The sequence below is a fragment of the Globicephala melas genome, chromosome 8 (assembly GCF_963455315.2).
Source record: "Globicephala melas chromosome 8, mGloMel1.2, whole genome shotgun sequence".
NCBI lineage: Eukaryota > Metazoa > Chordata > Mammalia > Artiodactyla > Delphinidae > Globicephala > Globicephala melas.
The window spans coordinates 39,351,021-39,372,950 of record NC_083321.1 but is presented as its reverse complement, the minus strand read 5'-3'; the positions used below and the strand labels follow the sequence as shown (position 1 = coordinate 39,372,950).

The window sequence follows — 21,930 nt, the reverse complement described above, 5'->3', positions numbered from 1 at the left end:
TTGAAAAGGTTATGATGTCGCTGCACACCTATGATATGCACTAATGGTGCTGAACAGTCTATGGGCAAATTGCACAGCTCTCCTAAGTAAAGGGTACAGGATCCTTTTGTGAATCTAAATTAGAGCATTTCGCCATAGCATAAGATAAGAATTTCAACACACAACCCACTGTATTTGAGCACACAGGTTTCATTATGAAGAAATGATCTATGCTTTGAAAGCTTTTCAGAAAGATGCCACCAGCTGTCAAAAGAGATAAAGATTGCCAGTTTTTGTGTGTGTGGAAGAGGAGACTTCCAATCTCCTTATGAAACCCCCCTCACTCCTGCTAGGAAAGCACCAGGACAATTTGAGAAACTGAACATATTTTAATTAGGAATGGGCCTATTTTTTGAGTGGGTCCATGGGAAAAGCAAGCCTTCAAGTGATGCTGGCTAGCACTTACTAGTATATGATTCCCACAAGGTAAGGCTGATAAGCTACAATATTTAGAATTACCTTGGTATTCTTAATGCCAATTCAAGTCCTTAAAAATAAATAAGTAAATACATAAATAAACTGTCAATATCCCATATCCCTTAAAGATTTACTGAGCTGAAAGGTGGCCTAAAATAAAAATTAAAAGAAAAATAAGATAGTGAAGTGATGTTAGAAAATGTACTCCACTGATAAGGAAACAAATACTGCATCAAGGATAGTGACCAGCTGTTCTTTCTAGCTACTGAAAGTGATTTTTTTTAATGAGTTTTTATTTCAGCAATAGGAATTTCAGCTTGGTGAAAGAAAGAACTTCTTGATCCAGAAATGTTAAAATACAAAATCAGATTCTTGGAGGGGATCATAAAAATCTCCTCCAAAGCACAACATGCTCAACTAATATAAATGTTAATGATATATAGGAATGAGAAGACATAAAACAAGTATGGAATTTACTTACTCATTTCATTAAATTTTAATTAAAAAAATATTTCTTGAATCTCAGGTACTACATCAAGAACTAAGGATACCGATACCATACCAAGAAAAAGCAAAGTTCCCGTTCACCTTAATCAAATAATCACACATATAAATGTAAACTACAACTAAATAAGAATTATAAACAGGACAGACATTTGGGGGGAGATTTAACCAAGTTTGGGAGGCTCAAGTGTAGGGAAGTTATGCCTGACAAAGTAACAAGTTAACAGAGTTAACTAGGCAAAGAGTTGGAGGGTGGTCAAGGAGCTTTTCAGTAGGAGAAAACAATATAGGCAAAGGCCCTGTGAGGGGGCAGGTGGTGGTGGAGAGTGTCAGTGTGTTCCAGAAATTGAAAGAAGGTAGTAAAACGTAAATAAGAAAAACAAAGGAGAGTAGAGGACCAAATGAGGCTAGAAAGGTAGGAAAAGGTCACACCATTCAGCTCCTTATAGACCACTGGATGAACTTCATGTTTATTTAAGAAAATTTCAAAATCACTAAAGTACTTTAAACAAGAGATGATGTGGGTGTTCTGGCTACAGTGTGGAGAATAGTTTGGAAAGTTATGAGAATAGATAAATGGGGTTTATTACATATACTTTTTGGCAACATTCTGATCTACGTGTAATTATCTTGTTATACCTATGTATACGAGGTGAGTTAAGAGAAGACTTACTGGATATTGGGAAAGTTACTGTATCATAATTCTTTGTTAATAAAGAAGAGCATTCATTGGAAATTTTGGGCAAGGACCAATACAAGAGTCAAATTTGGTATTTAGATTCTCCAGTAAAGACTGGAAAATTTCCTCTTCTCTCCCAGGTTAAACTTTGTCTTTTCAAAAATCTTCAATATATTTCCCTTTCTCCTCTGCATAGGAAACAGAGAAGCTGAAGATAACACACAAATGGCTTCTTAGCCTCTTCTGTTCAAGGTGAAGCCAACAGGTCTATAAATGCATTGGTGCTTCCAATACTAATAGACATGTATTTCTGAATTTACAGAATAACACCATTAACTGAATCTTTTTACAAACCAGCATGACACTCAAGTTGTTTAATTATAAAAATTCAATAACACCTAAATAAGTCTTTCATTGAACTTAAAAGTACATGTTTAAGAAGAAAACAAGCCAGAGATCAGTATGTTTGAATTGAAGAGTTGGGTACTCATATAAGGCTGTCATTATCTTTTCCTTAAATTTGAGAAGCACATATATATTTTGAATAGATGTGAGTGGCATGACAAATGCAGTTGGAATGAAATGTAGTAGTAAAACAAATCTAAAGTTGCCCTTGAAATGGGAAATACACATATGGATATATATGTACACACACACATTAGCCTACACATTTAGAGAATGTAAGCTGTTGTGTGGTTTAAATTGATTTCTAGTTAATTTGATCCCCAAGGGACTATATATATATATATATATATATATATATATATATATACACACACACACACACACGTGTGTGTATGTGTGTGTGTGTGTAGTCATTTTTCTGTTCTATACCCATTGTATTTGTTCACATATAGTGGTTTAAACCCAGGTATTTAAAATCCATGGTGCTGGATTTTTGTTTTAATTAACAGCAAATATGTATGCAGCTATAATAAAAGCAACATCAAGTCTAAATCACGCTGACCAACCAACCTGCGAACACAAGCTATCTCATCTCAAAAATACTAGTTTAACTGAACATGAAACTTTGCCATAGCAAAGGAACTACAACTGCGAGAGTTGCTGAAAAAGCAGACAATTTATGGGACATAGTGGGGCAGCCTAAATACATATTAAGGAAGGCAAACGACCATACATTGGGTTGGCCAAAAAGTTCGTTTGGTTAATGAATATATTGTTCAGTAAAGTTCTTTGTGAAAATGAAAAATGTGTCTTTTATTTTTACTTAAAACCGAATGAACTTTTTGGGCAACCCAATAGAATGCTCTTATGAGGTAGGCTAACTCTATGTAGAAAATCTTGTGTTAAATAACGCTTTGAGGTTTGATAAAATCCACTTCGAAAAACAGCAGATGAGATCCTGAGAATCTGCCCAGGCCAGCAGAGGTGATCAGTAGCTGCCTACATCATCCGTTTCACATCCTTCAGGCTATCTTAAAATGATTCTCTAAAAAGCATTGCCAGAAAATAGTCTCTCCACAAAAACATAAGTAGTTTCATAAACCAAAAAAAGGGAACCAGAAAAAAGAGCTTCCATACACAGCTTCTCTACAGGTTAGGGCGCCTGCTTTTATCCAATATCACACACAGTGTGCGCCTGACACTCTCCGCTGTAAACTGTATCTATTCTCCAACTACAAAGACAGTGCAGTAGGGGGGTTTTTTGGTGTTTTGTTTTTTTTTTTCCATGGGGTCGTCTTTATCCCCAAACCACATCTGTCTTGAGTTTCTCTTAGATTAGTCAGGTGGATCAGTGCTCCCCAGGGCCTGCTCCAGCTGAAGTATTTTAATTTGACTAAACACCTGATTTATTTTATCTCTCCGATGAGAAAGGCAGTTTGTCTTAATAGAGCCTGTCAGCCCACAGCCCCATTCACAGCAATTTACAGGCAGCCAGGGACGCTGGAAGAGAAGAGTGCCGTGATTCTGTATTTTATCCTCCTCCAGAAAGCACCTAAAAGCAGCTATTCACTGCTACTGCATGTGGCATTTTAGAACTGAATTAGCTTTTTATTCAAGTAACTACACTTGTTGTGAATAGCTTATCTGTAAAATTGCTACATTCACTACTGATTTTATTAACCTTTGGCTCTATCACAAAATGGTCTTCAGTTAGGAAAGACCTTTAAAATTGACACGTTTTTTTCTTAGGGGGCTTTATTCCAGTGACTTCAGATTTACTGAGTTTGATCCATTGAATTTTTACCAGTTGTACTTAAAATTTTGAGTCTCAATAGGAAGTCAATAGTGCATAAATAAGGAAACACTTTTCAAAATGTAAATACAGCAGCAATTTCCCTCATCAAAAGTTTTCAAATACCATCTTTCACCATAACAGTTTCAAAATCAGCCCTCTAGCCTTTTTTGGTCATAATCTGAAGAACTTGAAAAAAATTAACTAAAATAGACTATTTATTTTAAACTTTACAAACTATAACTACCTGTCCCTAGGCCCAAAGCCAACAGAGAAAATTCAAAATAGATGAGAATTTAGGTAAAATAATAAGACAATTAGGATAAATCCCTTCTTGATACAGAATGAAAAATTAAAATTAAAAGTCGTTTAAAATTTATTTAAGTCTTTTTTTTCATCAGCTCATAAAAGTTAGTACCACAACCTGCTAGTTAATTTTGCCCATGTAAAATATACATAATTACAATCAGTGGTGCTAGAAATAAGACTGGGCATTGGGAAGTCCCTAAAGACTCCACATCTGGACAAGGGAGGCACCTTGCAGAGCACTTCACTAAATGGATTTGCCTCACCTCTATTACAATATTCCCGTACCTAGGACTTTTACAATATAAAAGTCTTAAACGGGACACTCTCTTAATGGCTGTCCCCTGAAAGTGGATCACTGTTATGTGGTGATGGCTAAGTTTTTTTAATGAAAAAACCCAGAAACAAGCACAGCAGTGGAAAGAGGGACAGAGAAAATTAGAAATGGGGGTGTGGGAGAGAGAAAAAGAAAGAAAGAAGGTGGGAGGGGAGAAACAAAGAGGGAAGTAGAGAGAAAGGGAAAGAGAACAAGCAAGGACGGCTAAATTAATTTTTGCGAATTTCTCTGCATGTTTTTTATTTCTTCATATTTATGAAATGAAGGGCAATAGTGTTAAAACACAATGTTTACCAAGCCAAATAAAACTAACATTAACAAATGGCATTATCTAGAAATGTGTCCTAGCAAATTGAAAATAAGACTTCTATCTAACCATTCTCCTTTACTGGATCACATACTGCTTTAACAAAGTTAATAGGACTTAACAATGAAATTACAAGAAGCCTGGGCATGAACAGTGTGTTTGGAACGATGGGGAGGGGTGGCAGTAACACCGGAGTGGAATTATGATAGAGATATACTTTTCCACATCAATCCTGGAAAGGATTAAAGAACTTAACAATAATTCCAAGCAGCATCAGTCAAGGAACTCAGCCAACAACCCAGAAAGATTTTAAATTCAGTTGAAAAGAAAAGCTCTTAAGAGTCAATTCCCTGGTCAGTTCTAATTTTTTTAATGGACATTGTTTGAGAAGAAAGACAAAATACAATGCTAGTCATAAAATAAAGCTGCATTTGATCTTTCTGCCCACAGGTAACCTGGTTAAACTGCTGTGTCTCATACTGCAGCCTCCTCACACATCAGATGGGCTGTGATGTCTCCACTTCACAAGCTCAGTCCATCATTTAGCATTGGCCTTTTTTGATATAGCCTTCTTTTAAATGTCACAAAATAGGACAGCAAAAAGTCAACAGAAATAAATAGGGTAAGCTGAAGAAACTAACAGTCTATCAGAAGGTCCCCTGATAAAAGTTACTTTGTGGTGACTGCCTGAGAAAGGAACCCCTGTCCCAGTATACTAGCAGCTAATTTGAGTTCTGAATCCAACAGCAGTTTTAAAAGCTTTCCACTCTAAAGGGCCCCAGTGCATCATAAAGATAAAGGATTTCAGTACAAAACCACCACAAAGACCTCTATTATCTTATCAGTCTTTGGTTACAACAGCTGAACCAATATGACTAAATTCTGAATGACTTTTTTCAAAAGAGCAAAATACTGGAATTTCTTTGTTTTCTCATCAGTCAGCTATTGTCATTGCTCCCATATGCTACTATCTACTCCTTAGTAAATAAAAAGTTTAATAAATGCAGCAACTGTGCTCTTAGGAATCACTTAGGGACCACTACACAGGAAGTGTGGCTCAGGATTGAGGTACAGGCTGGGTTTGTTTTCACCCAATGTATGATAATTTCCTTCTTAAAATGTAAACAGCTCTCACTTAAAATGTCATTAAAATCTTACCGTGTATGAACAAGAGAAGGATACCTGGGAACTCCCTAAATTAAGTTCAATTCTCCTGTCTATTCCAGGCACACTCACCTCTCCTTCAGCTTCCCCTCTTTCTAGCTGCAAAAGGAAGTCTATTCCTGGATCAACTGAGGTCTATTCATGTTGCAGATCCCAAAAGAGCAAGAACAATCCATGGAATTCTGCCATCTAGGCTCCTAACCTCACAGCTGGGCCTTTAGCCCATTGTGCTTTATTAGCTCATCCTTTTGGGGTCCGGAAATGAAGGTATCCTGAAATATCTCTCCTTCAGTAATAAGACAGACTACCGTCACATTACTGCTCTCTATGGATAATACTTGGTCAATGGCTACATCTCTACAATTCACATACAAAAAGAGTAATTTATAATCTTTCAGAAACATGAAATTCTTTGGTCCTTTGGGGGAAAAAAATTATTTTTTTCAATATTGCCACCAAGTATAATAGGATTGGCTCTTTCTCCAGAAGTTCCATCAGAGCCAGAAGATAGGAAAGGAAGAATTAAGAAAAATAGACCTTACTTAACAAGGTATTGTCTTTTTTAAAATTTATTTATTTATTTTTGGCTGCATTGGGTCTTTGTTCCTGTGCACAGGCTTTCTCTAGTTGTGTCGAGCAGGGGCTACTCTTCGTTGCGGTCTGCAGGCTTCTCATTGCGGTGGCTTCTCTTGTTGTGGAGCATGGGCTCTAGGCACGAGGGCTTCAGTAGTTGCAGCACACAGGCTCAGTAGTTGTGGTGCATGGGCTTAGTTGCTCAGCGGCATGTGGGATCTTCCCGGACCAGGGCTCGAACCTGTGTCCCCTGCACTGGCAGACGAATTCTTAACCACTGCGCCACCAGGGAAGCCCCAAGGTATTGTCTTAAAAGACTTTATGTGGTATCTAATTTGATCATCATCCTAAATGTTGCTTTATTTTCATTTCACAGATGAAATACTAAAAGTAAAGAAACTTGACCAAGTCAGTGTATTTGATTGTATCTGAATTCAGGTCTTCTGATTCCTAATCCAAGGAAGTCTGGGGCCTAAGGGAAAACTAGCTATCTTCCCTTGCCTCAGACTTGAAATACATTGCAGGGAATTTCTAAAAGTTAGGAGCAATGCTCTAAGGGACCTAGAATTTTAATGCCACATAAGGCTTAGAAATATACAACTTCTTAGTAAGGGTTTGTTTACAAAATAAGAAGTTTAAAAGATAGGCTGGACAATTAGACAACCAAAAAGGTGAATAAGTTGATCTTTGATACCTTATAGATGTAAAAACAGATCTTGATATTAGGTGATACACCTGGAGTTACTCAGGAAATTAGCACCTAGCCTAGTAGTCAAGATCCTCTGTTATGTTTATTCCCCAAACCTCTTTCTCCTTAGTCTCCTCAATGAGAATACGGCCTCCTGGTTCTGAGCAAATACAAAGATTATGCAGACCATGACATTCCCAAAAATTCTAGATACAATATTTACAACACCCATGAAAGGCTGAAAAATATACTCAAATATTTCACACATCAAAGTGCACTGCTCTCATGGGGTGCAGTGTGCCTGCAGGCTGAGATAGTAAGGTGCTAGCCAAGAGGAAGTTACCTGGAGAAATCTAGGAAGTGTCCCCAGCAAGGTCTGAGGAACCTCTCAGATATAACTAAGGCTTAGGACAGTTGCCTGTACAAACACACCATATACCTTGCCCATTTCTAGGTTGTATTTGTGATTTGCCTAGTATAAATCAGGGGAATCCCTGTCCTAGCCCAATATGCCTTATTGTACAATAATAATTGCTTAAACTTACATAGCAATTGCTTTATGCTAGAAAGAGCTATATATGTTAACTCATTTATTCCTCATAACAATCTTATGTAGTAGGTCATATTGCTTTCTGCATTTTAAAGATGAGGAAACTGAGGCATAAAACGGTCAAGGAATTGCCCAAGTCCTAAGCTTTTAAATCACATATCTAAGATTCAAAATCAGGCAGTTTGGCCATAGTCTCTGTCCTCTTAACCACGATGATAAATGGAAAACGGGACTCCTAAATGATCCACCTTCTCAAAACTACTTCACCCAGTCAACAAAGTAGCTGAAATTCTCCTTATAATCTGTTTTTGGTTTGTTTTTTTTTAATACTATGTTTCATGGGGTCCTTAGTAAAATGAAAACTTACCTAGGGAAGTATCTATGATACCCTTTGTTCTTTAAGATAGCTCAACCCACTAACACAAAATTGACCTTTCAGTCTAAGTCACAAATGTCCACCATTGTTTGTAGTCATCCTTCATTACTAACTGAATCTCTCACTCATACCCACTCTCTTTCTCTCCCTCTGATCTTATTTCCTCCAAATTCTAAACTCCTGGTGCTGAGACAACCCTCCTCTGACCCCCTCTGCCCCAGTCCCCCTCATCTGGATATCTATGTGTAACTCCACCGGAACTAGTATATGGACCTGGACTCTCAAATCATGGAATTCTGGATTTTTTCAAAGGCTGATTTGGTTGGTCCTCTGGTTTTTAGTGCCCTTTTTGGCTCCTCTAAGAATCCCCTATTCCAGGTCTGGCATAATGAAATGCATCCCTGACACAAATTACTTGATCAGCAATCTACATAGCCCAGTCCAGATAACCAGTTTGTTCTGTATTGTCTGTAGGTATCAGGACATCCGAGTGGGCTTGGATGTTGCCAGTGCTAATAAGACTTTGAAGGGAAGGTATGTTAAAATTTTTAAATTAAAACAAAACTGAACCAAGGGAGATTGTTTGTGTTTTTACATAACAATAGATAGTTCACAGTTTCTCAAATTACAGCACTGAGTATCTGATCAGATAACAGGCCAGTAATACAGATTCTACCCATCACAAACTCAGATTATGAGTCTGTAGAGGGAAAATGGAAATGGAAATTTCATATTGATTCTAAAATTGCTGTTTTTTGTTCTGTCATAGTTGAATACAGCTGGATAAATAGCATGTTCTTTTCATTCTCAATTTTGACTTTAACAATGATTTCTGGGTACAATAGGTGCTATCATCAATCATCATTTTATGAAGACACATTATGTTCAGAAAGCTTTTTAGAAGGTTATCTAATGTTATCCATGTAGAATTGACAATATTCAAGGCATAAATATTAAGGAATGCCAAAGAAAGCAAGACAATTAAAGCCTGGGTCCAGAAATGAGCCAGGGTCTCCCATCACAGGATGATTTTGAACATGCTGAAGTAGAACATGAACAAAATATTTTTTAAAAATTACTAAGCATTTAAAAAATTAAATTAAAAGTCAATGTATTTGGCCTATAAACAAAATTAGTTTAGTCACAAATAGGATGTCCTATTCTCATACTGGGACATTCTCTTACAAATGCATAGATACGCGTGATTCAAGGTTTTAAAATTTATGATCACTCTATTCAATAATTACAGGTTACAAATGGAATTTAAAAAGAAGTGTATAAAAATCACTTTCTAATTTCCTATTAGAATGGTTTTAAAACTCCAACTTGCATGAGAGTCTTATGTACAAAGTAAAAAAAAAAAATTAAAAAAAGATCACTTTCTAACATAACTTTTAAATGTTCACAGTTTTACAATTGTCAAATGAATAAAAATAAAGATTTTTAATTATTTTTTTTAACTTGAAAGCAAAAGCTGGATATGTGATCCAGAGGCAGGAAGGGGAAAATATATTAATATTTGAGCCTCATAGGAAATAGGATGCCACAATCAACATGGTAATACTGAAAAATAACCTCAGGAGTGTTGGACACGACCTTTTGAAGAGGCAAACGTCTGAGAAGGCAACCAAAAGACAATTGCAATAGTTGCATTTAGAGGTGATACTTAAAAAGATCTTTTCTTGTAAAAGGTGATTATAACACCAGTGGTCCCAGAATAATTACAGTGGCAGCAGGCTCTGCAAACATATAGATCTCAAATGACATCCTCCCTCCTGGACTCTCTTGGCTCCCCTCCCAGGTTTAAAGGCTCTGCTGCAAATTAGATAAGAATCTTAGAGCTACTCATAATTCCAAAGAGAAAACTGGTGGGGAGGAAGAGCAAATGACAGACCACAATGGGTACTTCCTACTGTTAGCTCCATAAGGGCATGGTCTATGTCACATGCTTCTCTATGACAAAGCACAGGCAGTGCCTACCACTTATTTTGTGCTGAGTAAAGTTAAAATGAACCTAATAACCAACTCTAAATCAGTAGTTCCCAGAATAGTTGGAGATAGGCAGCCAGAGCCATTAACAAACCAGATGGAATTGCTCTGAACTTCAGCAGTATTTGATCCATGTCTGAGTTGCTTTCTGTTTGGTAACCATTGTAACTAACTGAATTTAATGGCTCTCCCCACTGCTGTGTAAGCAGCAGAAAATCAAATCCAATAAAAAGATAGAGATAAACAATAAAATTTGGACAACTAAAGAAATGTAGATTCAGATTCAATAAACATTTTTTTGAGCACATAGGACAGTCCAAATACTTTCTGTGTGCTAGGGTTAATACTTAGCATTTTTATCTGTTTCAACAAACTTGGGAAAATGAGGCTGAAGAAGGTTAAAAATATGTCCAAGATAACATACTTATAATTAATAGAGCCATGATTTTAAGCCGGATGGTCTGATCTTCAAACCCAGACTCCTTCCAGTAAACCACAAATGTTTCTTGGAAAAAAAAAAAACTAGTTAAAGACAACGACTTCATACAGTCTTCATGAAGTCCTTCTGCATTTTTTAAAAGTTAAATACCTTATTGGTAAATATAATGGTATTACAAAGGTAAACTAATTTATATTTAGAACTATTACAATTTAATATTATTTAAGTTCTTGTGAATAGTATATGAAGTCTGATGGCTAAGGGGACTGAGTCTACATAAATAGGTTTGAAAATGTTCTACTCAGAAAATGTTGCACCTAGAAATTCAATTTGAATTGTAAGAAAAAAATTTCAAACAGTTCTATGAACACAAACCACAATTTAGAAGGCAGAATCAACTAAAGGGCTATATAAATTATATGGACTGCACAATTCTACAGGGAACATTTCAAAGGAATTTACATATATCATTGTATTAACGCTTTCTAATACCACCTTCTTCCAATAAAATTGAATTATATGCCAAGACAATATAATCAGAGAACAGGTTCTAACTCTTAATTGCCCAAAGAACTGCCAAAGAAGTTATAGTTGACTGGCCAACTCATTTGCCTATCCGTATGCCACCAAAGCTCTTTCAGGAGGATTTTTTTTTTTTTTTTTTTTTGCAGTACGCGGGCCTCTCACTGTTGTGGCCTCTCACTGTTGTGGCCTCTCCCATTGCGGAGCACAGGCTCCGGACGCGCAGGCTCAGCGGTCATGGATCACGGGCCCAGCCGCTCCGCGGCATGTGGGATCTTCCCGGACCGGGGCACAAACCCGTGTCCCCTGCATCGGCAGGCGGACTCTCAACCACTGCGCCACCAGGGAAGCCCCCAGGAGGATGTTTTTTAAAAGTATACTTTAGAGGACAAAATCCATTCTTTGGCTGAATTTCAAAAGCTGAAAGAATGACCCTGACTGTGTCACTATAGACTGATCCAGATTAGTGTCTTTCAACATTTTAAAATCTATGCCCCTTACTCAGCTTTCTCACTGTACATTTTGTATACCTCCACTAGCCAAGAAGATTTTGTTCAGCTGATTCACTTTCTATACTTTAAGAAAATAATAGGTGTACTGAATAAGCTTTTACAAACTATAAGCAACTTCACTTGAGATTTCTGACCTAACTTGTCAAAACAATTTTAATTAAGTTAAATGGATATTTGCAGCTTTTCTTTTATACCTATAAGTTTAAAACAAAGTTGAAAAATTTTAAAGAATTCATTAACTTTATAAAAACAATGCATTCTTACCATCTTATTGACAAATCTATAGCATATCTCTTAATTTCTTTTAAAAAATCTTGGGCTTCCCTGGTGGCACAGTGGTTAAGAATCGCCTGCCAATGCAGGAGACATGGGTTCGAGCCCTGGTCCAGGAAGATTTCACATGCCACGTAACAACTAAGCCCGTGCACCACAACTACTGAGCCTGTGCTCTAGAGCCCGCGAGCCACAACTACTGAGCCCATGTGCCACAACTACTGAAGCCCACACGCCTAGAGCCTGTGCTCTGCAACAAGAGAAGCCACCGCAATGAGAAGCCCCCACACCGCAACGAAGAGTAGCCCCCGCTCACTGCAACTAGAGAAAACCTGTGCGCAGCAACGAAGACGCAATGCAGCCAAAAATAAATAAATAAATAAATAAAATTTATTTAAAAAAAATCTTCATAGGTTCCTTTCTGTCTATATATTTAATGTGTTGTGATTCTAGCAGTATTCAATTACATGCACCAATGACATATTTTACTTTGTTATATTCCATGACAAAGACAATTTACCTAATCACCTTTTTGACAACAAGAACAGATAAACTCTTCTAAGTTACTCGATATGTCATTTGTTTTTAATTTGTTTACTATTAGTTATTTCCCCAGCCAGCACCTAGAACAGTTCCAGACACATAGTAGATCTTCAGTAAATACTTGTTGAAAGGAATTCTATTATGTGAATACATTCATATAATTCATCATCCAAATTAGGACATTTCTTAAATGACAGGAGGCACCATTAATTACATCAAGAACACATGTGTAAACCAGGACAATCCCAGGTAAGCCAGAACATATGTGTACCCTAGTCATAACATTCTCATTTAATGTCAGTTTTTGACTAAGTAATATTACATAAACAGAACTCTGTAGTTAATAAGTAAACTTTATAAAAATTCCATAATATGAATTTTATGTTGTTGGTAAACCTGAAATATGAATGACACAATTCTATACAATAATTAGGCTCAATTCATCAGTATTAAAAACATGTAGAAACTCATAATAAACAAATATAAATAACAGACCCCTTATCTAGAGTAAACCTAACAATGTAAACATGGTTTCATGGAGCCTGAACAAATGCTCCTTATTTATCAAGGTATTTTGAAGAGAAATTTTTAATTTAACATTCATAGAAATAATCCATTTTCCATGAAATGCAATTCCCAATTGCAATTCACAATTAAGGTCGTGCTCATTTTCTCATTTTAGAAGAGACAAACTTATAATTTTACTTAATAATTAACTAAACAACACAAAAATGCCCATGTAAAAAATGAGCATATTAAAATATCTAAATCTTACAGCAACATATCATTACAAATTTTAATTTTGATATTAAGTACAGCTGTGTCTTTCATATGATGAAAATATAAAGACATAAATCAATGAAAAAGTTATATTTGCTTCTGAAGATTCTAAGACCACCTTGGGTTATATATAATGAAGTAATGAAAATTACTGTAAAGGAAGACTAATGAAAAGTCCTGTTTCGCATAAAAATAATAAAAACGTTCCCACTTTAAGTATAAAATTCAACTTTTTTTTTTTTTTTTTTTTTTGCGGTATGCGTGCCTCTCACTGTTGTGGCCTCTCCCGTTGCAGAGCACAGGCTCCGGACGCACAGGCTCAGTGGCCATGCCTCACGGGCCTAGCCGCTCTGCGGCATGTGGGATCTTCCCGGACCGGGGCACGAACCCATGTCCCCTACATTGGCAGGCAGACTCTCAACCACTGCGCCACCAGGAAAGCTCTAATGACCTTTTAATAAACTCCATGGGAAGAGTATTTCCCTCAGTTCTACAAGGCAATATTAGAAAATCTACATGCCTAGAATTATTCCAGAGAGTTTATAATTTAGTCTCTAAAAAATTAACAGAAACATTGTTTACCCAATTTCTTACAAATATAGCAAAATAAATAATTCCCAAATTATGTTAATTCCCAAATTAAAAGGAAACAACCTATACATCCAGAACTGAGCTTCATTTGAGTCCTAAATTATATCTTAAAGCTTATACATAGGCAGTTCAAATCAGACATTACCAAGCATAGCTTTTAAAGTGGGGGAGGGGAATAGAAGGTTCTAAATGAAATACAATTCCTACTTTAATCCCATAAATAAATGTATTTAATAAAGTATAGTTAATTACTAAAGACTAACCTATAATTAAAAAACTGAAGAATCTAAACCAAGTGAAGATTAAAAGGCACTGTGAAATCAAGCAAACAACAAGATACAAGAAAATCTATTAAATGTGATTTGGGGAAAAGGGTTCTGTCATTCCCGGAACTTTTCAGGCACTGCTTTATAGGAATACCTGAGTTATGGTGTAACAGGGTTAGTTCACAGAAGCAAAAGATACATCAGATGCGATAGAAATAGTTTTTTCTTTAAAAAAAGGAAAAAAGTCTAAAACATTTAGACTTTTAGCATTAATTAAAAATTTTCAGGACTGCATAGATCCAAAAGCAAGTGATTAAAACATCACTACAATCCAATACAACTAAATAGAGATTTGGTGTGAATTTGGAACCAAATTCATTTTAACAATAACTTAACATTTGTATAAAAATTTAGTTTTCCAACATATTTATTTAAGCAAAAAGTGAATGAGCCAACTCAGAGCAGAAAAAACGTAGGAGAAAAGTGACTCAAGCATGTATCAGTCTTCTGTGTGGCAAGGAGATGAAGGAGACAAGCAAGACTCTCCCAAGAAGATTCACAGTTAGAGTTTTGGGCCAGTGTATTCTAGGTAATAAAATATACCTTAGATTCAGGCAAAACACTTTCAAGTTTTAATTATCATTGCAACAACCAAAGACAAGTGAGTTCCCAGATTATCAGTCATGGTTATAGTCAAATGTAAACACTTAAATCCATTTATGAGCTAAATATAAACATCTTAAGTAGCTGCTGTTTGGAATCACCTGTGTAACTGAGAGCACAGGTAATCAAGATTTGACTACATATACTCTTTTGTTCCTTCCATTTGTTCAAATAAACTGAATAATCAACACTTGGTAAGAGCCAAGAAGAGTTTCTCTGGCAACCCAAGAAATATAAGGCAGAGATCGTCAACAAGGGTGAGGTGATCTTATTACTAACGTTCATTTCATTATCACTACAAAATAAAAACCACAGTAGAAATTCTACCAGGATAGTAACTCTACCAAGATAAAAATATACAGAAGTAATTATTCAGTAACAGGCTACTCATTTTAACTTTCTTTCTATTTGAGTTAGTGAAGTGATAAAAATCTACCATAATAATGGTCTTAGCCTAAAATCTTATGTCAAAATGTGTTTATAAGTTTATTAAATGTTTAGTTTGTAAAGGTGAGTAGACCTGAGTGACAACGTTGTTTCAGCTAATCTGTGCATGAAGATAAGGCAGATATAGTAGTAATCAAAACAACCCAAAAAGTATTAGAAAGGGTTTTCACCTACACTAGGTTTTTTGAAACTTAAAACCACCTTGTATGGTAGTTATTATTATCACCACCAATATTATTATTATCACCACCAGTATACAAATGAAGAAAAAGACACAGGGAGGACACAAGATTTACCTAAAATCACACAGGCAGAACTTAAACCCTAACTTCAAGCCTATTTCCCTTTTGACTTCAAAACACCTGTTCCTTCTAGACTGACATTCTGAGAACAAATTTTCTCATCTTGAAGTTTCACAGCTCTCATTAGCATCAAAGTAACAATGTGGTTATTTTTCCCAGTCTGAAGTCCCAGACTGACCCCATACACTGGAGAAGTAGAGACCTGGAAGAAGATACGGTGTGTGTGTGTGTGTGTGTGTGTGTGTGTGTGTGTGTGTGTGTGTGTGTGTGTGTGTGTGTGTGTGTGTGTGTGTGTGTGTGTGTGTGTGTATCTGGTATCTGTATGTAGATATAGCTCCAAATGTATTTCCCAATTTGATTATAAAACAAACTGTTGTTACAAAGCTCATTGCATATCTGAGCTTTTTAAAGGGAAAAAGGAAACATTATGAAAGAAAAAAAATCTTGCATTTTCCCCAATCAACCCACCTTATTTGTTCCCAATTATTTTCCATCACTGTTCTACTACCATTAATCTAAATCTGAGGTTGATTTTTTTAAATTTTAATTTATCTTATCTATTAAAAAATAAAGTGAAATGTCTTTTTAAGTTTATTCGTGTAGACAATCGTAAACTCAGAAAATCATTGTTGTAAAGAATCAAATAAATCATTCAACTCCCAAGATTTACAAATCAGAAAGCTGAAAGCCAGAAGGGGAAAGGAACTGTCTGTTGTCATACAGTTAATTAGATAGTGACAGAGTTAGGACTAGAACCTACAGGTCTTGCCTGATCCTCAGTTCAGAACCCCTTCCACTGTAACATGCCACCTCTTAAAAAATCAGGTGAAATAGAATATCTGCAGGTTCCACATCCTTGGATTCAACCAACCATAGACAGAAAAAATTCAGAAAAAAAAATTCCAGAAATTTCCAAAAGGCAAAATTTGAATTTGCCCCACTAGCATTTACATTGTATTTACAACTATTTACATTTATTAGGTATGGAAGTAATCTAGAGATGATTTAAAGTACATGGGAGGATATGCATAAGTTATATGCAAATATCACCTATTTTATGTAAGGGACTTGAGCATCTGTGGTTTGGAAGGTGGGGTGGTCCTGGAACCAATCCCCCATTGATACGGAGGGATGAGCATAATCCACTTTAAATCTCTTTCAGAAGACAGTTGATTTCGGTAATTATTTTCCTCAATCCAGTTAAGAAGCAACATGGATTTCTTTACTTATTTTAGCATATTTTTAATTCCTCAAGTCTATCATGTAATCTAACAATGAAATGCTAGTCAAATGACAGAAGCAATCAATAGGAAAATGCTTTAAGAAATACAACTTGTGCAGTGATACTAAGACTGTCACTCTGGAACCTCAACCTCAGTTGAGTTTTCACATGTGCTGGTGTAGGGAGATTGATCATAGTTTAAATGATGCTTTTTCAGAAATAGCAAATTAGGATGTTTTACAGGAAAAACAGTTACATATGAACTTTAAGACTTCAGTGCCCGCCATTGCTCAAATTTAACAAGTGGAATACTATGGGCCACAAGAACCTCTGCATTTCATTGGGCCATGTATTTGAAAATCTGAGCACCTGAGGGGTTCTGCAGAACCCTAATTTCTTTTAAATAAGAGAAAGAGCCATATAAAGAACACTAATCTAAGTTTCTTAGGAAACAAGGGGTCATAACAACAACAACAAAAAAGTGATTAAAAAAAAATCAGTGGCACTTTGGGAGTGTAAACCAACAGGAATGCTGAAAGTTACAAAGATTTAACAGACAAAACACTCAAGCTGAGGCCAGATAAATCACATAAGTTTGTAGCACTTAGTAAGGGTTTGTTGTTTGTTAGTATACAGAGAATGACAGAAATAGGAGAAAATTAAGATTCAAAAACAGTATGATGCTCATCTTATAATTTGCAGGGTGTTTAATAAGAGCTATAAAAATTTTATTATCTATGAAGTTGTATAGTGAAAAGTGACTGGAATTTAAATCAGGATATCTGGGTTCTAGTTTCAGTTTTGCCACTTGTACAGATAGCTCTCTGGGCCTCCATTTCCCCACTGTAAAATGAGAGTGGACTAGATAATCTATAAGGGCACTTCTAGTAATGGGCTATAATTCTAGAAATGTTCCTTGAGTGTAGACTTTCTGCAATTTTAATGTTTTAAAAAAATCATTCAATCTTGCCTGTATCTGTTAAAATCATTAATATCTTGGTAGCATGAGAAAAAAAAAATTTATGTTACCAAGAAGAATGAATGTAAACATATTGTATATATATTCATTAGGCTAACATTATATGTTAACATACAACCCAGGATTAACTTTTCAGATGTGATTTTTTTTTTAGTTAATTTTGAGAGTAAACTTCACTGAATTCAAAATATCATTTTCTTTTACCATATGTGACATTATAATTAATGTCAGTTTAGCCGGAAAACTCACTAATTTACAAAATATATTTTTATCTCTTTATGTTTACAAAAGAAAAAACCTCTACCGGAATAAAAGCAGAATACATAAGTTGAAGTTACATCATTCTGTAAATGAGGAAATACAACTTTTAATTTTTTGACTTATCACAGTTTATCTGTAAGTTCACTGAGTTTTGCTTGTATATTTTAATAATAATCAGACTGAGGAAGTAGTATGGTGAAGTGTTTAAGAGCAGGGGATCTGGAGCCAGATTTTAAATCTTCAGCTCTACCATTTCTTAGGGATATAACTTTGATCTTATTGATCTCTTATCAAATTGGAATAGTACAGGGTGTGTACAGACCAAGAGAGTTAATATAAGTTCATAAATGTGAAGCAGTTAGAAAAGTGCTTTCACATAGCAAACACTATTATTTGCCATTATGGTCAAATAATGTCTATATCAAAATCCATTTCAGAATCTATCTTAACAATAAAGAACAAAAGTTATATGATTTAAAAATATTATGATTTATTTTATTCTAAATGTTTAATAAAGTTCTAAAGTCACAGACAATTTCATTGACTATAAAATGTCACTTTATTCCAACCTCCTGAAAGTTGGAAATTCATGCATGGTAGAAAGGATCATGTCACTCTCCCACTGAAACTCTTCAATGACTCTCCTCTAATAAAGTCCAGACTTTTAAAAATGGTTTACATACCCTTTCATGATCTTGTCCTTGCTTGCCCATCTAGCGTCATCTCTCATATTTGCTTTCCAACTTTAACATCTTCCCACCTCAACAACAAAAATGCACACACACGTACACACTTTTTCCCCTAAAAACATGAAATTTCCCAGAAAAGTAATTTCTCGTGTTTCTGGGTATCACCCATACTACTCACGTTGCCTGAAACATTCTTCCACCCATCTATTTACCATAGTATTACTTTAAAAATGAGAAACTAGAAATAAACCAATGCTTATTGATAGAGGAATGGATGAACAAGCTTATTAATAGCTAGGAATTGTATGCAGATAGCTCTTAAGATAATGTAAAGAATTGATTCATTCATTTAACAAATATTTATTGAGCACCTTCTATGTACTGTTCTAATTTCTGGAGATTAGTGACTGAAACAGACAGAAACATTATCCAAGAGTGAGATAAATAAATCTATATTAAGGAAAAAAAAGAAGTTGCATAACTTAGTTTTACTTTAAAAATCTTATTTTTAAAATAGGCTAGGAGGGAATATTATGTTATTCTTTTTATACTTCTATACTGATATCATACAGTAGTGTATATTGATAAGTGATGTTATACAATTCTTGGAACTATTAAGAATAAAATGTGTCTTGCTCAAGGTTAAGTAATTATGAGTTATTTATAGGTTACTTATAAGTTATTTCTTCCCATTATTAAAAAGAAAACATTTTCACTAATGGTTACTTAAAGTTAAAATAGAATTTGAGGTAAGAAGGTATTTAAAGAAATTGATTTCCTTCTAAACTAATGTTTTAAATAATTGTGGGTACACTCTATAACAATCAAAGATTAAACAAAAATAAACATCTAAATTTCTGGGAAGGGAATGCCTATTCCTTTCACTAGCTTACTTATACATCTATCTCTTGATTTCCATATATTCAACTCATACTTTCCAAAGAGCATTTTGGATATCATCAGGGTATGAATATAATATATTCATGCACCTAAATTATATGTAAAATACTAGGCTTACAAATCCACTGTGATCTTTTTTGCCTTTTCACTGTATTGACATTTACCCTAGTAGTACAAAAACAGTGATGGGTAAAATTGCTGGTGCCCTAGCACAAATCAAGCCAGTGACTCTAAACTGTACTAGTTAGTGGTCACTGAAGTCTTTGCAACCAAGTATTGTTTTAAATGTCAGTTTCACTTTAAAACTCCTGATGAAAGTATACAAACAATAATGTTATTAAATCTCAATTTAAGAGTGTCCTTTATAAAATAATAGTGTAACCAAATAGGAAGTACATATAAAGAATTTCTGCTGCATGTTAAACCGGTTTTCTTGAAGAAAAGCACTTGTGTGATTCTTTGAGATCCAAACTAACTGCTTTTTCCATAGTGTACCATTTTTACTTGAAAGAGTTGACAGACAGGCAGAGAATAGTTATTCAAACTTGGATTTTTAAAAGATATTTTCTCAAAAATAATACGAAGTAAGCCTTTCACTTCAAGGAAAACAATTGTATTTGTATTTGTTTTCAGTAAAAATATCTGTGCTTCCAAGTTAACAAAAATGCTATTAACGGATGAGATTTATCCATATTGTATCATAAAATACACCAACATTTGGAAACTTTGTATAACTCAGTGATTCAACATTTTCCAAATGACAAATACATGTCATAAAATCATACACTGGTAAAAGTTCCATTCAAAGTACAAGTAAGACCAGTGGATTTTAATGTAATAAAATATGAAGAATTCCTTATGTTTCAGATTCCAAATTGCAATTAACCTTTATACTACTTGTAAGCTTTGGTGTAGTACAAAAAACATCCACAATTATCTGAAAAATACTATTAAAATACTCCACTTTCTAAATGTATATATGTGTGATACTTCACATACTTCAATCAAAACAACATATTGCAACAGATTGAATGCAGAAGCAGACATGAGAATTCAACTATCTTCTACTAAGCCTGACATTAAAGAAATTTGTAAAAAAGTAAAATACTTCTGCTATTCTCACCAAATTATTTTTTAGATATTATAGTTATTCTTCTAAAACTGTTTTACTTATTTTAACAAGTGATAAGTTTATTGTTATTTTCAATGAAGTAACAAATAATATTTTTTAAATTTCTTGGTTTTAATTCAACACCTATTTATGATAAAAACTCTCCAGAAAGTGGTCATACAGGGAACCTATCTCGACATAATAAAGGCCATATATGACAAACCCACAGCAAACATTATTCTCAATGGTGAAAAACTGGAAGTATTTCCTCTAAGATCAGGAACAAGACAAGGGTGTCTACTCTCACCACTATTATTCAACATAGTCTTGGAAGTCCTAACCACGGCAGTCAGAGAAGAAAAAGAAATAAAAGGAATCCAAATTGGAAAAGAAGAAGTAAAACTGTCACTGTTTGCAAATGACAGGATACTTTACATAGAAAATCCTAAAGGTGCCACCAGAAAACTACTACAGCTAATCAATGAATTTAGTAAACTCACAGGATACAAAATTAACACACAGAAATCTCTTGCAGTTCTATACATTAACAACAAACGATCAGAAAAAGAAATTAAGGAAACAATCCCACTTACCATTGCAACAAAAAGGATAAAATACCTAGGAATAAACCTACCTAAGGAGGCAAAAGACCTGTATGCAAAAAACTATAAGATACTGATTAAAAAAATCAAAGCTGACACAAACAGATGGAGAGATATACCATGTTCTTGGACTGGAAGAATTAATACTGTGAAAATGACTATACTACCCAAAGCAATCTACAGATTCAATGCAATCCCTATTAAATTACCAATGGCATTTTTCACAGAATTAGAACAAAAAATTTTACAATTTGTATGGAAACACAAAAGACCCTGAACAGACAAAGCAATCTTGAGAAAGAAAAAGGGAACTGGAGGAATCAGGCTCCCGGACTTCAGACTATACTACAAAGCTACAGTAACCAAGAGAGTATAGTACTGGCACAAAAACAGAAATATAGACCAATGGAACCAGATAGAAAGCCCAGAGATAAACCCACGCACCTATGTTCACCTAATCTATGACAAAGGAGGCGAGAATATACAATGGAGAAAAGACAGCCTCTTCAATAAGTGGTGCTGGGAAAACTGGACAGCTACATGTAAAAGAATGAAATTAGAACACTCCCTAACACCGTATAAAAAAATAAACTCAAAATGGATTAAAAACCTAAATGTAAGGCCAGACACTATAAAACTCTTGAGGAAAACACAGGCAGAACACTCTTTGACATAAATCGCAGCAAGGTCTTTTTTGACCCA

The 21,930-nt window shown here is 35.0% G+C and overlaps 1 protein-coding gene across 1 annotated transcript in view; it reads right to left on the bottom strand.

The window, feature by feature from the left end:
• Positions 1 to 21,930, bottom strand: part of SOX6 (SRY-box transcription factor 6) — a 397,267-nt gene that overhangs the window by 208,541 nt on the left and 166,796 nt on the right. The gene's annotated exons all lie outside the window — the stretch shown is intronic.